The sequence below is a fragment of the Ambystoma mexicanum genome, chromosome 14, assembly GCF_040938575.1.
Source record: "Ambystoma mexicanum isolate Mex_15411 chromosome 14, UKY_AmexF1_1, whole genome shotgun sequence".
NCBI lineage: Eukaryota > Metazoa > Chordata > Amphibia > Caudata > Ambystomatidae > Ambystoma > Ambystoma mexicanum.
In genome coordinates, this window is record NC_090940.1 from 125,091,229 (window position 1) to 125,112,392 (window position 21,164).

The window sequence follows — 21,164 nt, forward strand, 5'->3', positions numbered from 1 at the left end:
CCCCCGAGTGAGACACATTCACCCTGCCACCCGAAAATAACTACAGATAACAGAAGCCACTAAGAAAACCTCTACTAAAAGGGAACCATAAAACTAAAAACTAAACAAACAAAAAGACACAAAGAAGACCATCAAAAACTCTGAGAAAGCATTGGATGTGGGCTACAGCCCCTGTGACCCAAGCAAAACAACACAAAAATCAAATCAGGAAAAACAAAAAGACTCAAGAGAACAGAATATGCCTCACCAGAGAGCAGGACGACATGAGAGAAAAATTAGAAAAAGGTTGAACTAATTGGAACCACTTCAGGCCACCACGTCATGAAATACCAACACAGCAACGGTGTCATTAGCATGGCAGAAACAAGAACAAACTTCAAAACTAAACAAAAACATTATACCTAACACCGTACCTCACTATGGGCCACTCGCCAGAGCAACATACAAACACCAGAAATGTTGGACACACTGACAGGATGCCGGAACCCACAAGAAAAGGGCAGAAACATGTGAAAGGAGACAGAAGGGAAACAACACCTCCACTCCATACATCACCAAAATCCAAGGGGACCCACAGAGACAGCAACTAGACACAGAAGAGGACAGAGAAAAGGTCCTGGACCCAATGAGGAAACCGGTCTAACAGAGATTCACCTACATCCTGGGGATAATGAGGAAAATCACCAACAAGACCACACAAGGACAAAAGCAAGGAAAAATCAGGACACCATTAAGAAAAAGATACACTACAATCTAATAAATGCAAGATCAATGTCCAAACTCACAACAGAGATCTACGAGCTCCTCTACAATGGGCACATTGACATCCTATTCATCAGAGGTACCTGGCTAGATGACATCTGCAAAGTCACACTACACAGCTGCCTGCCCAACACCTTCAAATGCATAAAGGAAAAAAGAAAAAGAGGGGGAGGACTTGCAGTAGCCTACAAAGAACGCCTAAAAATATAAACAGCTGACCCACTGAACATCACTAACTGTTAATCCCTCATCCTTCACCTGACATCGGACCCACAAAAAAAAATCACGTTCATACTCATCTATAGACCACCGACCTACAACGCAACCTTCATAGACACCTTCATAGAAGCTGTCACGAACCTGGCCATCAAACAAGATCACCTTATCATCCTCAGAGACTTAAACATATGGTTCGAAGAAGAGAAGGCAAATTCAAAGAGATCACTAACCAAGCAGCTTGAGACAATGAGACTACAACAGATGGTGAAAAGAGCAACACACATGGCAGGACACACTCTTGTTGCAAGCTTTGCCAGCAAAAAACTAATCTCAACAGCCCCACCAATACAAATACTATGGAGCAACCACCTCATTATACCATTCATGATCCAATTGCCAGTAAAAACACAAAAACAGCCCCAAAAGTACCCCCCGCGACCCTCCTCCGATCTGTACAAGAAACTGGAATACCATCAAAGCCAGTAACTTAGAAGAACAACTACATTCATCAAAACCACCAATGGCAACAATGGATGCAGCAGACCTAGACGGAAAGGCAGACATAATCCAGAAATGGATCACCAAAACAACTGACAGCATGTCCACAGAAAAGCCCCTCATCCCATCAAGAAAGAAAGCTGTGACAGGATGGGTCATACCGCACCTCAATACAATGAAAAATAAAAAATGGAAACTGGAACAAGAATGGAGGAAAAACTACGACCAAGCCAAAAGAATAATTTTTCAGAAACAAACCAAGCATACAAAAAGTAATCACTAAAAGCCAAAAATGAATACTACGATGACCAGATCATAAAAGCCACCAACACTCAGAAAGAACTATTGAACATTGTAAACGATATGTGAAACCTGCCTGAATGCAGTAACACACTGGTGCCTTCTCAAAAATGATGCGATGATCTTGCAGATCATTTTCAAAATAAAATTAGCATCATATACTGAATCATTCAAAATAGACCAATCAATTAGACCATGCACCGCCCCATACCCATCGTGGGAACACACAACAAGCTGAACAGCCTCACCCAAATGTCAAGAGAAATACTGCACAGCCTGGTGAAAAAAAGCAACAAGGCAGGCTCACCAATGGGTTCCTGCCCACCAGACACCTATAAAGCAATGGTTACACAGGGCACACCATCAGCATGCTACCTTAACCTCTTCAGCCTGTCACTCTCTGCAGGGAAAGTACAGAGATCATTCAATTCTGCATACATCAAACCTCTCCTCAAGGACGCAATGGGCAACGTGGAAGATCTCTCAAACTACAGACCGATCTCAAATATTCCCTACCCAGCAAAACTATTAGAGACCTGTGCATGCAAACAAACACTCGAACATTCAGAAAAACACCAACAGTTGGACAAGGCACAAGAGGGCTTCAGACCCATGAGAAGGACAGAGATGGCACTTCTCTCTATATGGGATGACCTAAAGACCAATGCAGACTCCAGCACAAACTCAGCACTGATACTTCTCACCATCTCCTCTGAAAAACAGAAACAGGATGGATAAAGCCTTTCAAATTCACACTGTGAGACATCGCCTGTGGAGTACCACAAAGATCCTTGTTATTGCCACGCTTCGTCAACACCTATATGACACCACTAATCAACCTCATCAAAAGGCATAGCTTCACTTGCTACAACTATGCAGATGATACCCAAATTGTTTACAAATTTGACGATGAACAATAGGAGAACACAACGCTAACAGCCTGTCTCAGAGAACTCGACCAATGGATGAACATTAACAACCTCAAAATCAACCCGGACAAGATAGAAATCATGATTACATCCAATATCCAAGGAAGCAACCAGTACATCCCATGGCCCACAGAACTGGCAACAGCACCCATGCCATAGAAAGTAGTAAAAAACCTTGAAATCCTATTGGACAACAAGCTAAGTCTCGAACCGCAAGTAAACATGTTAAGTAAGAAATGCTTCTTCCTTCTACACACAATCAAAAAGATTCTTGTTTGTTTACAGACTTTTATTCGGTTTAAACCTTCAAGTCAAATGTGCAAAATCAGATTTCAATTAACAAACTGTTATAAAATAAATTGGGATAAAAAAACACACATTACATCATAAAAACCCTATAAAACAATTCAAGTCAAGACAGTGCAGAATAGGTGTTCTCCATAACTTGGATCCGTCAGAAGAAAATATTCACTCTAAAATCGTTAAAAACCATTAAAAAGAAAGAGATCAAAGCTTGCAGCCTTGCTTAGTTTTCATCAAGGTCCATGGTCACAACCTATTTGCTTCAGGACCTTAGATCTTTATAGCCACCCCCTATGGATTTAGCAGGTTGTTGCGTCGACAACATGCGGCAGCATACATTGGCCCAAAAGCCTTGTACCGTGGATAGAGACGGATCCCTATCTCCTTCAAAATTGGTCTAAGGTATATACGTCTCAATCCAATAGTTGTGTTACAAATCAACAGGAAGTGCAACATAGTTTCTTTGACTGTCCCACACAGTGGGCATCGAGTCGTCTCCAAATCCCTCCATGATTAAGTAAAAGAGGCGACTGGGAATATACCCAGCCTAAAGCTCATATAGAGAGATTTATTTTGAATGGGGGCACAATTACATCCAGGTACATTTTGCAACCAGGCTACAATCCAAACTTTAAATAATCTGGGCCTCGTTTCTATCTAGTTGCATCTATCATAAGGGTTTCATAACCTCTAGATTTTATAGCAAGGCAAGAGAGAGGGGTCCGACTTTATTGGTCCTCTGGTAGAGAGTATTAGAGGAGAAGGGTAGAGAGAGAGACGTTCTGAACTCGAAATGATGGACCACGGAGCACTAAGGGGAACACCTCACCCCTGGAGCGCCCATGGGTGGGGGTAACTGCTACACTTTTTCTTTTACAAACAAAGGAGGAGTCTAATCCCTAATAAACATTAACAATGTCCAAAATGCACACAATGGTAATACCATGACATCACCTTGTGCATTCGTCAATCATACATATATGTCCTCAAAAGATGTTCCAAATCACATATTTTAATATTCAAAAAAGAACTCAAAAACACAAGACCCTAACAAAGAAATCTAAAACATTTAAAAAGCATATGCACATATTACAATACAATATATACAAAGCAAAAAGACACATTTTAAACAATTAAAAAGCACAGGAAACACAAAGTTGGAACCTGAAAACTGAGAACAGTGCCAAATTAATTGTTATTATTCCACATTGTGCTCGTCATAGCCCGACTTATATAAGTTTCTGTCCTTAGTGTTGTGTGTTAACTGGACATTCCTCAGGGGCAATCATATCTCTTGTGCTCTAAAATGGCAGTCCTTTTCCGCTCAAAATTCTATTCTTGGTTTTCAAAAAAGATATTCCAAAATCTGTGGGTGCAACAAAGACAATATAAACATATCAATATGTGGGCGTCACAGGTTTGCATTACTACACCTAGCCCTAGCCCTCAATACCAAAAAGGGGAAAAAAAGGTAGGAAAATGTGACTATATCTCTACCTGAAAACTGGCGTCCCAAGGGAATAATTTTCTTAGGCCAAAATAAGGTTACAATTCCTTAATTCTGTAGACACTGGTCGTCTAGTCCAACAACAGACCCCACGGTTAAACTGTACCAAAACAAAAACAAAATCACGGGGTGCAAAGCCCCCAGAACAGACTGTTAGCAAGCATCTACACAGATCTGTTATACAGATACACACAACATCTCAAAGCAATCTAATGGGACACTCCGTGTCTCCAACACCTCTGGTCCCTCACCTTCATAGAGCCTTGGAGAAACGTGACATTTCCGATGGATACAAGTGTTTCAAAAGGCTTCAAACGTCCTCCAATTGTTCAGGTAACAACCTGATGTTGAGCCTCCAAAGTAGGTCCTAAACACAAAATAGGGACGTATCTATTACAGCCCAATATAACCAGGCAAAGCCTTGTTCAAAAAAATAAAAATAGGCTCCACTATGGGGTATTGCTAAGCTACCTCAACATGCGCTCGTAGTGTGTCTCAGTATCCACTCCCTTCACTGTGGGGAGCAAGCGACTTCGTTGACTCGCATCGTAAGGAACACAAGTTCGAGTGCAGGTACGTCCCGTAAATATGACGTCTACTAGTCTTGCGGCCGTCGGTTGCCAAGCAACCCTACGTATCGCAATCACGTGATATTATCACGTGATGGCTTGTAAACAAACAGACAAAGCCTTAATTCGCTGCAGTTCAAGGTAATTAAAGCCCCTGCTGTCCGAACCTGAAAGCTTCTCGCACAAGAGTCGCTAAACAGCCACCACTACCCATTTATTTCCAATCACGTGAACCCGTCACGTCTCGAAAAAAATGTATCATAGCCATCCCAACCTGGGTAAAGGCTGCTCCCTGTCTACTCCAGTGTACATGTCCAGCCAAAGGGACCCAACACCTTCACAACTACTGATCCACCTAACTACATATGGATCAGAAACGGGGATTGCAAAATCTCACTGAGGTACGGACTGTATCAAGGAAAACAATTGGAAAGTGAGCCCCTTGATCAGACCGGGAGCCAGACATATGAATAAACCCCAACCTTGCAATGGACAAAATGGTCATCAATATGAATGCACACAATACATGTATCAGAAAAAAGTCCCCAGAAATGACACACATATGACATTATGCCTGTCCCAAAATCAGGGTCAAAGAGGGCATGAAATATAGCCACCAGGAAAATACACAGAACCAGGGTAGGATTAGGCTAGGGAAATATTAATTTCACATTATGCCATTCAATACTTTCATTAAGTCCCACCAGATGACTTTTGGTCATAAAAATCAGTTTCTGCTCTAAATTGACCAATTTCCTGTTAATCAAATCTTGACATTTCCCTGTTACTTTCTGCAAAATACACCGTTCAAAATCATTTTCTGAGTGACCCAACCTTCTAAAATGGGACACCAAAGGTGCAGTATCAATATTGTTCCTAATGCAGCTCCTGTGTTCAATCATCCGTGTTTTGCATTTCCTGTTGGTCTTCCCAATGTATATCAAAGAACACGGACACTTAATCATATAAATTACATTGTTGATATTGCGATTCGTATGTTCTTTTAATACCCATTCATGTTTAAGACCCAAATTGACTTCCAAAACTTTCTTAGTCAAGGGACACATTACACAATTCCCACATGGATAGTGGCCCAACACTTGTGGAAGATTCCAAAGAGTGCCTTGTGTGCGTGGATAGACTGTAGTACGCTGAACATCATTTTTCATTACAAGGTTCTTAATGTTAGTACTTTTCTTAAAAGCCACAATAGGGGTAGGAAAAGTCAGACATTTTTTCCAGTTTTTGCAAATAATACCCTTGATTTTATATGACAGGTTACTGAAAGTGCTAACCAAAACCAAAGGAGGGTTAAATGTGTCTTTGATCTTTTTCTCAAACAGAGAGCCACGATCATTATTAAAGGCTTGTTTTGCTGCTTGTTTCACCACTCTCGGAGGATAACCCCTATTGTTCAATTTCTCAATTAGTACATTTGCCCCTTCTTCATAGTTCACTTTGGTACTGCTATTTCTTTTGATACGCAGGAATTGCCCGAAAGGTAAGTTATCGCGGACATGCTTAGCATGGTGACTCTTGTAATGGAGAAGTGCATTTTTATCTGTTAGCTTAACATAGGGTTTCACACATAATTCCAAATTGTTGTGATAAACTGTGAGGTCCAAGTAGTTAACTTCCTTAGTACTGAACGTAGCCGTGAATTTTAGGTATCTATTTTGGGTGTTCAACCATGTCATGAATTCTTTAGCCTCCTCTACAGAACCATGCCATACCACAAAAACATCATCAATGTACCTCAGCCACGTAATTATCTGATTTTTGAAAGGATTCAATTCTGAGTACACTACTGTCTGTTCAACCATGTCTACCTACAAATTAGCTAAATTAGGGGCCATGGCAACCCCCATCGCTGTACCTTCTACTTGTACATAATATTGTCCATCAAATTGAAAAAAGTTGTTAATCAAGGCAGTCTCAGCACACCACAATATGAACAAATTTCTCACAGGATGGTTATCTTCCCTCAATAGCAATGTTTCCTCAATCACTTCTAGGGTGGCTCGCTGGGGAATATTAGTATAAAGCGATTGAATATCCAAACATATTAACACATCTGTGGAGGGATTGAATGGTAAACCTTCTATTTTGGAAATCGCATCTCGGGTATCTTGTACATAGCTGCGCATTTTCATTACAAAAGATCTTAAGTACACATCCACAAATTTGGACAGGGGTTCCAAAAGAGAGTTAACCCCCGAGACAATAGGTCTGCCTGGAGGTTTCTCTAAACTCTTGTGGATCTTGGGGAGTATATAGAAGACCGGGATTCTGGCTGACTCCCTAGCTAAGTATTCCGGGAAGTATTTTCCTGGTGGCTATATTTCATGCCCTCTTTGACCCTGATTTTGGGACAGGCATAATGTCATATGTGTGTCATTTCTGGGGACTTTTTTCTGATACATGTATTGTGTGCATTCATATTGATGACCATTTTGTCCATTCCAAGGATGGGGTTTATTCATATGTCCTGGCTCCCGGTCTGATCAAGGGGCTTATTGTTTTCCTTGATACAGTCCGTACCTCAGTGAGATTTTGCAATCCCCGTTTCTGATCCATATGTAGTTAGGTGGATCAGTAGTTGTGAAGGAGTTGGGTCCCTTTGGCTGGACATGTACACTGGAGTAGACAGGGAGCAGCCTTTACCCAGGTTGGGATGGCTATGATACGGTTTTTTCGAGACGTGACGGGTTCACGTGATTGGAAATAAATGGGTACTGGTGGCTGTTTAGCGACTCTTTTGCGAGAAGCTTTCAGGTTCGGACAGCAGGGGCTTTAATTACCTTGAACTGCAGCGAATTAAGGCTTTGTCTGTTTGTTTACAAGCCATCACGTGATAATATCACGTGATCGCGATACGTAGGGTTGCTTGGCAACCGACGGCCGCAAGACTAGTAGACGTCATATTTACGGGACGTACCTGCACTCGAACTTGTGTTCCTTACGATGCGAGTCAACGAAGTCGCTTGCTCCCCACAGTGAAGGGAGTGGATACTGAGACACACTACGAGCGCGTGTTGAGGTAGGTTAGCAATACCCCATAGTGGAGCCTATTTTTATTTTTTTGAACAAGGCTTTGCCTGGTTATATTGGGCTGTAATAGATACGTGCCTATTTTGTGTTTAGGACCTACTTTGGAGGCTCAACATCAGGTTGTTACCTGAACAATTGGAGGACGTTTGAAGCCTTTTGAGACACTTGTATCCATCGGAAATGTCATGTTTCTCCACGGCTCTATGAAGGTGAGGGACCAGAGGTGTTGGAGATACGGAGTGTCCCATTAGATTGCTTTGAGATGTTGTGTGTATCTGTATAACAGATTTGTGTAGATGCTTGCTAACAGTCTGTTCTGGGGTCTTTGCACCCCGTGATTTTGTTTTTGTTTTGGTACAGTTTAACCGTGGGGTCTGTTGTTGGACTAGACGACCAGTGTCTACAGAATTAAGGAGTTGTAACCTTATTTTGGCCTAAGAAAATTATTCTCTTGGGACGCCAGTTTTCAGGTAGAGATATAGTCACATTTTCCTACCTTTTTCTTCCCCTTTTGGTATTGAGGGCTAGGGCTAGGTGTAGTAATGCAAACCTGTGACGCCCACATATTGATATGTTTATATTGTCTTTGTTGCACCCACAGATTTTGGAATATCTTTTTTGAAAACCAAGAATAGAATTTTGAGCGGAAAAGGACTGCCATTTTAGAGCACAAGAGATATGATTGCCCCTGAGGAATGTCCAGTTAACACACAACACTAAGGACAGAAACTTATATAAGTCGGGCTATGACGAGCACAGTGTGGAATAATAACAATTAATTTGGCACTGTTCTCAGTTTTCAGGTTCCAACTTTGTGTTTCCTGTGCTTTTTAATTGTTTAAAATGTGTCTTTTTGCTTTGTATATATTGTATTGTAACATGTGCATATGCTTTTTAAATGTTTTAGATTTCTTTGTTAGGGTCTTGTGTTTTTGAGTTCTTTTTTGAATATTAAAATATGTGATTTGGAACATCTTTTGAGGACATATACGTATGATTGACGAATGCACAAGGTGATGTCATGGTATTACCTTTGTCTGCATTTTGGACATTGTTAATGTTTATTAGGGATTAGACTCCTCCTTTGTTTGTAAAAGAATTAGATTATATCCCCACTTATTAGGAGGGGTAAATACCAGATACGTGTGGGGCAATACCCCTGTAGAAATGTATGGTAACTGCTACACACCATATTATAGCACAGTGAAGGGATGTAGGAAGCACCAAGTCTTAACACTGCGGGTAGCAAGGTGCTACCCCTGAATACCTCTATGGAGGACCCACACCTCTGCACAGAACATAGGAGCGGTAATTGTAACACACCGGAATGTGCAAAGGGGAGGGCTATGGGTCACAGTCCATGAAAAAGAGGGGGCAGCATAGGACAATTCCAGTAACCATCCCTTCTAAAAACTCATCTTTCCGGATACACCTCTCAAACCCTGAACTGAGCACAGCCGGACCTCTACAGCACAACAAACCGCATGCACTTCACAACACCACAATAACAAAACAAACCACAAACAGCCTTGCCCTACAGTACATAGCGGATACCAACCAAAAAACACAACTGCGCTCAGCGAACGGTGTCAACTGAACTGAGGCTGCCAACAGTACATCACAGCTCTCTTGCTCTTTTCTCCCGCTCACTCATACTAACCAACCCGTCCCCTCCATTTTGCTTTACAGATCGGCCAGAGTGCCAAGAAACCACGCAGGTCGTGACACTGCACGGTATAAGAACCTTTAACATAAGTGGTGGGATCGGATCAGGCATATAGAAAGGGGGTGCAGGAGGAGGGATGCAGGGGGTCGCCCTCGATTTTAGCGGGACACAGTTGGGTTAATAATGTGGTAAAAATGAATTCAAACCGGTTCAAATCCAGCCCAATTAGATAGAGCCTAATTGGATCCTGGGAGTTGATGTCTACGCGCATCAGAAAAGAATGCGAGCATTTCAGGATGCTCGTTATGTTCAAAATCTGCTCCGGTGCTTTGAACTGACATAATGATGTCAGATGCAATGGGCCTGAATCACAAATATTTCTACCAGAGCAAATTAAATCAAGCCAGTGAGTATCTCAGAAGTGGGCCTGATTTCCAGCTGCAGCACATCTGGAGATGCCTGGGGCATCTGTGATATGCTCATGTGCAAAGGCGATTCACAAAGCTGTAGTCATGGGCGTCTCAGAGGTGCTCCTGGCATTTCCATATCTGCTCTAGTGTTAGATGCAAGAGAGAGCAGGTGCAAATAGAATGTTCTCACTGGCATCACCTGATCCGCTCCTGTGAAAATCTCTGGGAACATGGCTCAGGGTTTTCAATTTCACATCCTCGGAAAAACCTATCGGGGTATGATGTTACTTTTTAAAGGTACTAATCTATTCTTTAGAGCCTGTCTTTTGCCTGCCCGCTTTACCCTTTGTTTCAGTGCCGCTGCGCTCTGCCATTTAGAAGTTCTGAGCCTCAAAAATGAGCGCAAATGAAAAAAGCGCAGAGGATGCGCTTTTTTTTTTTATTGAGCTCATTGCACACCTCCTCGGGGCATCTTATACTGGTGGGTGGTCTGCACATTTCAGGGGGGGGGCTGGACAGCAGCTCAAAGATTTGATGGCCAGGCCCCTGGCATTCATTAGTGTCACCTAATGGTGCAATAGGATTGGGCAATAGCCATGCAATGTTTCACTCGATCAAAGGCTGGGGCTTATGGAGATGGCCCAAGCACCTGGGAGCTGTAAATTGCCTTCCTGGAGCCAGGTTACAAAAGTTTGCACTGGTGCAAGTGCAAAGATTGCACGGTATTAGCACTAGGGCAAAGTTTGCCCTATTTTTAAAAACAACTGGACAAATGAAAAAAATATTGCACCTCGATAAGTGCAGTTTGCTATATTAAAAGCACCAGGGCTAAAATTGACCTAGTGCTAAAAATATACATTTTTGTTGCATTTTAGCAACAGGGCAAAGTTTGCTCTAGTGCTAATTTCATTCCGTGTTAGCACTAGGGCAAACTTTACCCTGGTGCAAAAATGTAGTGAAAATGCATCTTTTTTGCACTAGGGACATTTTTCCCTGGTGCTTTTAATATGCCAAACTGCACTTGTCGAGGTGCAGTGGTTTTTAATATCTCTAAGTGTTTTCAAAAATAGTGCAAACTTTGTCCGAGTGCTAATACCGTGCAAACTTTTCACTTGCACTGGTGCAAAGTTTCTGTAATCTGGCCCCTGGGATGTTTAGTAATGTCAGGGGCCGGCCCTTTTTTTATTTCCCACACATCTGACCCCATCAGATCTCATTCTGACAGACTGAAAGACACAGGCATTGGCTCAATGTGAGTAATTTTGTTATGAACGCATACTTAGGTGCATCAAGAAATGAGTGAGTACAGATTGATCACAGGGTGTTCAATCAAGTGGTGCTTTTTTGCAGTGCTGTTTGGGAAGAGCTGTTGACGGCAGAGGCATCGCTAGAGGTATCTGGGGCTGGGGGGGGGGGGGGGGGGGGGTGCTATAGCCCCGGGTCTCGGATAGAAGCTCAATGGCTACATCCAAAAGGCTAGCTAGCCCCGAGTCCCGACAGTCCCGACATTAGTGTAGCCCCGGATATTTTCCAGGCCTAGCAACAGCAACGGTTGACGGGTTGAGAAGTGTATATTGGTTTGGTGAATGGAGCAGAGCCTTTGCTGACTACGGTGTGGGGGCGGGGTGTTGGTGTTGGCAAAGAGGGTGCACATTCGTTGCTGGGCCTGCCTTTGCACCATCCTCAAGTATTAATGTACCTTGTGTTTGCGCAAGGCGTGATCCCTTACAAAGCTTATTTATTTATTTCATGTAATGGGCATTTATAATGCGCCTATACATCACATTGTGTTTCAAGGCAAATCAAGACAAAAAAAGAGGGGAACAGAGAGGAGGAAAACAAAACAAATAAATTTCATACTAGGTCATGCGACATTTGGATTGTGGACGTGCTTGAGTGGACAAAGCACAGAAGTGTGTACCTTTACAGGGAGGGTTTCCTCTTTGTCCGACCCATTGAAGTTAAAAAATCATATCTTAAACCATTGCTGATTCTGTTCAAGACAGGCCAAATCTTTGAACAGAACGCAAAACATCTCCCTCAGTGAGTGCTTGCATATACTCATCCCACACAGTGAAGACCCTCAACGGGAGGTCGGTGAAGCGGAGCAACTGCACCCCTCTTCCTTGGACCATGGGGCAGGAGCAACACATATGGGAGAATGTAGGAGAGTTGGCGGTGCGGCGGGGTCAGGGTTACCGCTGTGCCCTTGGCTATTACACAGCTGTGGTGGATGAGGCTGTCATGAGTGATGCTCTCAAGAGGAAAAGTATCATGGGGGATTCACCAGTCAAGCCGGTTTTGAGGGTGTCTGGGCGAGGGGTAGGCACTGTGAGGAAGGCTCAAGGTGTGGAGGTAAAGACAGACTCAGGCAAGCTGGCAGTGATATTTGAGGGTGCCCAGCTGGAAGGCATGGAAGGAAGTCTGGCTCCTTCTTTTTGGGACTCTTTCGCAATGATGCACTGTATATTTAAAGAGGCGACCCCCTACCAAATGCCCCCTGTGTTTGTCCCTGCCACTTGAACTGAAATAAGCTCCCAGTGTCCCCTTCGTGCAGTGTTGATCTGGAAGCACAGACACTGTTCCTGACTGCACAGTTCATTGTAAATCCTCTTCGTTCCAGAGCGTGGGGATGGCTGCAGCCCTGTACATGCTGGGCCATGTTGTAGCCAAACAAGTCATTCTTCTCACTTGAAGTGCCCTCCCACTCAATTGGTGCAGCTTCATGTATTTCCAGCACCTGTGCTCCATCACTCAGGCCATAGGGTAAAGGATCTGGGCCCTGCTACTTTTCCCAATAGATGGGGGTTCCCACTGGCGTATTGAGCAATGTTGAGCTTCCTGCATCTCAGGGCCAACACCAGGACCGTAGGCAGGTTCTTCTGGCCCATTCCCCTTCCTCCATGTGTTGGTTTCACCTAATGCCAATGCCTCCTCCAGGTTGAGGTCCACCAAATGTAGGGGCAGCTGAGGTGGTGATGATAAATAAAAAGAAAACAGCAGAGAACACAACACACAGTAATGTAACTCCATATCAATCTATTACAAGGCCAATAGAAAATCAAAGACACCCTTGCAAATGGGAACAACACAACACAGTATTGTGTCCCCATTTGAAACTTTTGCCATGCCTTTTACTACTAGTATGCAGGTGGTAAATAGACAGAAAAGAGACACAACATACAGACCAGTAACTTATCCTCTGTGACGTAGAAGTTCTTGGGACTCATAACAAGTTGGATGGTATACCGGTGGAAATCCACTGAAATACCACCCATTAACGTTATCACTATTTGGTCCGGCAGATTTACCGTCAGGTTGCAAGTGCTGGTGGCAGTGTTAGTCCCCAGGGCCAACTAGAAGTATGGGGTAGCAGGAAGAGCGGCAGTAATTCCGTTACCAACACTGTTTTCCCGCACCACCATACTCACAATGAGCCCCTTTGTTCTTTTGTAGAAGTGCAGAAACATTTTTTTGGGCCTTGGGAGAGACATTCTTCTTCTGGGGCCTTTTGCTTTTAACGACCGGTACCTCCTGGCCCAAAAAAAAAAAACTAAGGCTGTTTGCAAGGCATGGTCCAGCTTTTATTAAACGTATTGGTCTCCGTTCAGAGAACGGCAAAAGTGACTCGAATAGCAAACAAAAAAACAAAAAAATGGACTCTTGGCAAATACTGTGGCCAGTTATATAGGGCTCCTGGTTATGGCCCTGTTCTACCCAGGCAGGTCAACATTAAGTCAAAAAACAAATGAACAGGGTCACAGAACCCAATAAACCCACTCCTGTGATGGATTACCACATTTCCACAACAGTTGCTGATTATTCGACAATTTCCATATATATCACAACGTAATATGCGACCCCAAAGAGTATCACAGGAAGCTCAATATTTTACAGACAACATCAACATGTGGTACAATTAGTGCTCATCCAGAGTTAATACCTCGGATTGTGATTCAAAAAAACGTACATACCCTCAGACCCTACATGGGTAACACATAATAAACAAACGGTACAAGGCCGAAACACAGTCGTGTTGACTATATGACTTTAAGTGTCCAATTTTCACACTGTTTTATGACTGTGCATTGAAGCACCTTGTACTGTTTGTTTATTATGGGTTACCCATGTGATAAATTTGTTTTTTGACTAAATACTGTGGGCAGACATGGACCGTCAGTAATGTTGGAGCTTGGAATCCTTCCCTCAGTAGTTTAAAGGGATACGAGGACCATTGTCATATCAGTAGACATTGTTTCGTGCAAAAGCCTTACCTTTTTCTGTTTGAAGTGTTCCCATGCTATCGCAGCTGTCACGTGTGACTACCAGAGATCACACATAGTCATGTGGCTAGGTTTCAACACCATATTTAGATTGTTGTTGGAAATATTTGGAGGATGGCCCGTTGGACACTTAGATATCTGTCCAACAGGACTTCCTCCAAACATTCTCCATATTGTAGATCTAAACAGAGGGTGGTTGGAGGGAGAAACCAATTTCAATTAAGGGGTCCATTCGAAAAGGACCTCATGACCAGAGGCCACTACCAATTCTAATCTCAATCACCTGGGTACCTGCCAAGGGCACCGTTCTTACAGTCACGCCCATGAATTATTACTACCCGAGCTCACTTCTTTGTCATTGTCTATGCTTTTTTTCTGACTTTCTGTTTTTGTTTAGATTTTTGCCTGTGTCCTTTGGACGAGATATGGCCCGATAATGCTACTGGGGCCCATAGGCGTAGCCAGGATTGTCTAACAAGTGGGGCCTGAAACTAATGTAGTTAGGCCCACCGCAGTGACATTAACATCTGTAAATGCCCACACAGCGCTGCTGAGTGGGAATTTACATACTTTGGGTGGGCCTAGCCCGCACAGGCACTACCCTGTCTATGCCTCTTGAAGAGGGAAAATCGAGACCAAACCCATGCCCCCTCACCCCAAGCGCATATATGGAAGAACAGCAGGAAGAACAAGGAGCGCACTTATCATTTGAACCAGGCCCCAGCGCACCCATGGCTGACAAATATGCTGAAACACACCCAATTCACCAACAGTGCAACTTCCATGCTTCATTAGAATCAATGCTGCAATATCAGAATCTACAAACACAAAAATCCCTGTTTAAAGGCTTGCAAATGCCTATATGAATTAACATTGTCTAAATGCACAGACAGTTCATTTCACTCACTGAACACTGGCTGCGGGAGCCTTCATCAATGTTCCTAGCAAAACATCCGACCTGCCGAGGCCGCAAATTCAAGATAAAGTTGCTTTCTGCAGACAAACATTCCTCGCAAAAACATCCGACCTGCCAAGGCCGCAAATTCAAGATAAAATTGCTTTCTGCAGACAGACATTTTTTAATTATCCACAAATGCGAATAAATCACGGCAACCCAGTGTGCTTTTTTTTCTTTCCGGGAAAGAAAGACATTTTCTCAAGGACTCGTACAACATGTAAAACATAACTTGTAACAAGAATGGCGCAGCCCAGCCAATCTGCGCCCAGAGCCCAGGTGCGAACTGCTTGTTCAGCTAAAAAGTTATGGGAACAAAGTCACATTGCAACAAGTTATAATTAGGTAATGGGGGCTGGCACAGCTAAATCAACCCACTGACGCAAGAGGTTAATATCCAATTATCAGGCTCTCTATAAGGGCTACATAGGTAACCTACCACTTTGCAGCCAATAGCAGGAGGAGATAGGTTTCTGGGAGCTGATCCAATTCTGTGAGGTCAGCCTGCAGTGTGATTATAAAGCTGGCTTGCAAGCCAGCCCCGGGGGAGACGGCGCCTGAACTCGCGATGCACGATGCTCTGTGCTTTTCTTTTGCTTTTTTTCTTTTTTCTTTGCCTAGAAATAAATGCAGTTTGAAACATGCTGCTGCCTGCTTGGGACTCTGTTGCATTTCTGGGGGCCATATGGGAGGTGTTGGGGCCTCCCATAGCTGGTGAGGGTATGGCTGCTGGCCCCCCACTGCCCTGGGGGGGCGGGATCCAGCTTCTCCCCAACAAGTTGGTGCCCTCTGTGAGGCTCATTGCTCATTGTGACATGGGTGAATGAGCACTGCCTGCGCAAGCCCTGCGGTAGACTGAGCTCCCTGCCGCCGACTCAAGGAAGCTGTGGGACCCTCGCCTGCACCTGAAGACCACCGGAAAACGCGTAACCGGCTAAAGGCTTCGGGGGCCACTTGGAAATACCCCGCTTGAGGGCAGGTGAGAGCCCTGCAGGAGAAGGGGTCTGGTGAAGCGCATTGAGGGGGTGTCCAGCAGCGGTGCAACTGCCAGTGCAGCATAGGAAAATGTAAGTCAACCAGCAACATGGGCTTTGAGGGGGGGAAATGTTTAAAGTATTATGATGCATTGTTGATCAGTATGTTGCAGAAATGTTAAGTTCTTTTGTTTGGGTAGAAACTGAGGGAGGGATTGTAAATTGGGTGGTGGGTGATTGTACATTGTCGCAAAATTCAGCGCATTGGTGGTGATCGGCACGTGAATTGTAGTTGGGACTGGGGCGGTGGCAGTGGTCCCTTCTTGTGTTTTTGAGCCTATTGGGTGGGGTAGTGACTCCCTACATATAGAACAGGAGTGCCGCGCTGATTGGTCTGGATGGTGATTTCATGTACGGGGGTCTGGATTTCCTATGAATTGACGTTATAGATCAATGAGTAGATGAGGTTCCCTGCTAATTGAGCGTTTTAGTTCAGTGAGTGGATGATGTTTTCCCGCAGGAGGTAGCTAGATTGTTCCCGAGTGCGGAAGATAGTTGGCTGGTTAAGGTCCCCTGGTGAGGAGCGTATCACACGTGAGGCGAAGCAGCGTGTGCAGTCCAATTATAAGAGTTTTTGTGGTTTACCTTGTTCCAGTTGAGACAGGAAGACAGCTGTGGGGATTGTGGGGTTTTATTTTGGGATTTTTGTGGGGTTGGGAGAAATGGGTTATTGTTCTGTGTATGCACATTTGTCTGTTCATTTGCACTGTGTTTTTAGTTTGGTGACGTCACCTTCAGATTGATGCATAAGGACACAAAGTTTTGATGGTGAGGAGATAGTGGTGTGGTTTTGGATTTGGAGAATAGGTGACCCAGAGGCGGTGTGTGGAAGACACATGCGCAAGATTGTGGGGGTTTGCCGGAGAAGGCAATGGTTTGGTGAAGATGGGCTGCACGTGGAGTGCACTGGCTAAGGTGCGGAGCCAAGAAGGCTCACAGAAGTTGAAAAATGTTCAATTATCTTCTAACTTTTGCTCCCTGAACAGCAGACTATCGAAATTTTCGAATTGAATAGAGGTAAAATGTATCACACAATACAGAAATGACTCTCCTTCACCTGTTGTGTAGCACAAAGCTTCCATGCCGAAATAAGTCAGTAAAACATAGTGTGCAAAGATTCAAAAGTACTGAAGGTAAATTAAAAAGACCATGGCTGCTCATAGGCGGCTTCTCCAGAAGCGTGCAGCAATCGCTAAGGACACACATACACAGCACTTACAGGGGAATAGCTTTAAAAGCACATGGCTACAGTTGAACTGTGTGCACGAAGGAAAGGGAAGATGAGAGGGGTCAGCTGATGTTGAACAAACACGAGCAGAGGGAAGAGGGGACTCACCCTTCTGAACCTCCGGGAGTGTAATATTTGATGACACAGGGGCAGAGAAAGGGAGATGAGGACAAGTAGGCACAAAATAAATCATTAAAGTATGCAATGGGAGGGGCAGTTAAAAACAGCTTCAACACACACGCACAAGAATGACAATAGCAGTGTCAACAATCACCACAATATGCACCGCCCACGTGGGGAGGATACATGGGGCAGGATGGGATCATTTCAGCAGACACCACAAGCACCAACGCAGGTACTGTCACCACTACATTTACAGACACAACAAATGACAGCACCACTACCCCAGGATTGACTAGAATAACAACACAGGGGCACTGCACAGCAGCCAGCACCCATACAGAACACTGACACAATAGCAATGGTACCGGTTGCATGACTGGGAGGGGTCTTCCTGATGGGGAACAAACTTTTCAAAGGACATAGATTGACATTATACCGCTAATAGGACAGCCCAAGACAACCTTGATTTGACTCACTCTGCCACACACACTCATGCTCCACCTCCCCGACAGAGCGGGCAAGACACGCGCCGACACACACACTCACGCACACTTAATAATGCAGAGGACAATTGCATAGGGGTGGTGATAGGTATCAAAACATTTTCTTTTCTGGGTGACAGTGGGGCGACTAGGCCATGCATTAGGGAAGAGAGATTTGTGACATCATGAGCAATATGGATATGACCACCTTATTAACAGAGAAATCCATAACTTGTTAAACCCCAGACATACACATGTTGAAAGTAAGGAAGATTGTTTAAGCATAATGGGGGTGCACGGTACAGAGGGGGGTGCATAATGATAGCGCATCACAAGAGAGTACATTTAGCTACATTTTGAGCACACATCTTTCAGTGAGGAGACTGGGCTCATGAATACACGATTAACACAGAACAATTAAATGAGACACACAAGGTGGAAGAAGGTGCACTTGAGGGGGAGGCCTACATTTCATTGACAGTTCACCACAGGAGGAGAGAAATAGGGGTAAAGGGTGGATGATCCATGTTCCCAACAGAATTAATTTGGCGACAAAATGACAGTGCAAGTGGTAATGCCACTAGCGCTTTTGAAAATAGCACTGGCACAAATGCATTAGCCAACACACATAGGGAAAGAGGTCATTGCTGCACGAACTGGAGAATGATGGTTGTATTAAAATTTGAGAGCAGATATTGGGGGGAGAAATATATATTGTTTAAATGTAACAGTAATTACAGTAGTGGAGTAATAAAATACTAGACTAAATGAGTAATTAACAGAGTAGGTAGGGTTTAAAAAGTGGACATGGGGTGGGATAGAGAGAGTGGGAGTAAATTGGTAGCGGATTTCATTAGTACCAGATTAAAGTGCCTGCAGTTCACTGCGAGGCACGCCCTGAGAAGTGTGAGAGGAGCCATAGAAAAAAAAAGGATTTAAAAACCCTGCGATTATCTTAACTAAGTAACATGGTGCACTTAATTTAGAAACACAGCCACCCTATATGACAAATTTACCACCCTGATGTTTCCCTATTTAGCTTGTCAGTGCCTGATGCCCCACGGGACAAAGGCACGCACTATAAATAACTTATAACAAAAGCACAGTAAATATAAAGATCCAAAGGCCCATTTGTACACTAGCACCCAAATTGCATATATATGATTAAAGTGTGTAATGAGTATCTTCACATAAATTAAGTGCCTACCCATTTTCTGAGTACATTTCGAATTGTGTAACAATTTACAGTCAGACCGCCATTGAACGCCACCAGGTGGTGACAGGATGGTGCATAGGTGTACCATTGGCTCCTCCCACTAGGACACTGAATAGTGTGAGAGTAGTGAAGAGAGGTTAGGTCAAGAAATTGAAGAATATGTAAATTCTCAGATCTCAAGCGCTTCCATTTCATTTCTCGCCAGATACAAAGGACCCAGGGCAGGCCTGAAGACAACGGACAACCAACACCCAATGGCTATGGACTACAGTGGGACATTTTCCCCTCCTGACAGACTTTGTCAGAAGTGTAAGGCGTCAAGCCCTACAAAGCGGTGGCCACCCTGGCAACGAGGGAGCAACGATCAACAGGGCCAACGCAAGAGATTTTCATGAACTGCAAAATAGCACGAACTCTCCCGAGTTAGGGAAACATGGCCATCCTATGGTCCAACGCACACTAGCAACTAGAATAGGGACTGACACACGCATTTCCAAAGTTTAATTGAGTTTCATATTACATTTTTTGCACCTACAGCTGTAACACTGTTTTGTTTCTTCTCTTTTCCCCGCACATGCAGGTTGTTGCGTATGTATGCTGTTAGAAATGTGTAGGAAATTTCCTTAATGTTATCTTCCATTAGAAACTGTGAGGCCTACTGATTAAAACATTGTGTAGCATTCCCCACTCAATTGCCCACCCTATCAAGAACCTCAGACCCCTTAGAGCATGTTTCCATGAAGTATATTTCCTTGCTTCCATTGAATAAACAGCCCAAGATTTTCCCTACCCATATTGAGAAATTTTGAAAACACGAAATGTCCAGGGGGAGGTTTGATTTTTGCCCTTAGTGATTGTTTAGTTCGCGGAGCTTGAGGTTACTAACAAGTACTAACGTATTAACGCCTTTCTTGCGATTTTCAAGCGGGCAACTTTATCATCTCATCAGCTGCAAGGACCCAGCAGCGTAAGTGGTTATGGGCACGCAAATAAGGACTTTTACCTTCACGATGGGACTATTAATGATGAACGAAATAATGGGGGTGGTACTTTGAAAATTATATGTAATAGTGAGCATTACCGCTGTATCCCCTGCTAACATTCCCTAACCTAAGCAGGAAGAGTTACGGCGTCAGTGGGTGAGGAAAAGCTGCTGCTAAAGTAAGGAGAGTTAAAGGCAGACACAAAGGGAGTAAAACATACACATAACACACATATCAGAAGTGACCAACAACATGCACACATGTACAAAATTGGTAGGGACACCACTGGAGAGAGCTGTCCTGACTGTTCTTTAACATATGCCGGAAGAGAATTGATTACAACAGAAATTACTACAGCAGAGCACGACGCCCATGTATGACAAGGTGCGAAGAAGATTGCAAGGGAAGACAGCAACATTGAGATTGAAAAAAAATAAATAAATAAATAAATAAATAAATAAATAATAAAAGAAGAAAGAAAAACAAAAAGAGAGAAGAAAAAATAAAATAAAAGAGACAAAAATATGATAAGTGCCTAACGGAGTGAGAGAAAGGAGCAAAGATGGTCACTGAAGAAGGACGTATAATGTTAAGGTACCAACGTTATGTTACCAGCACAACAGTGACAAGAAGTGGACAATCATTA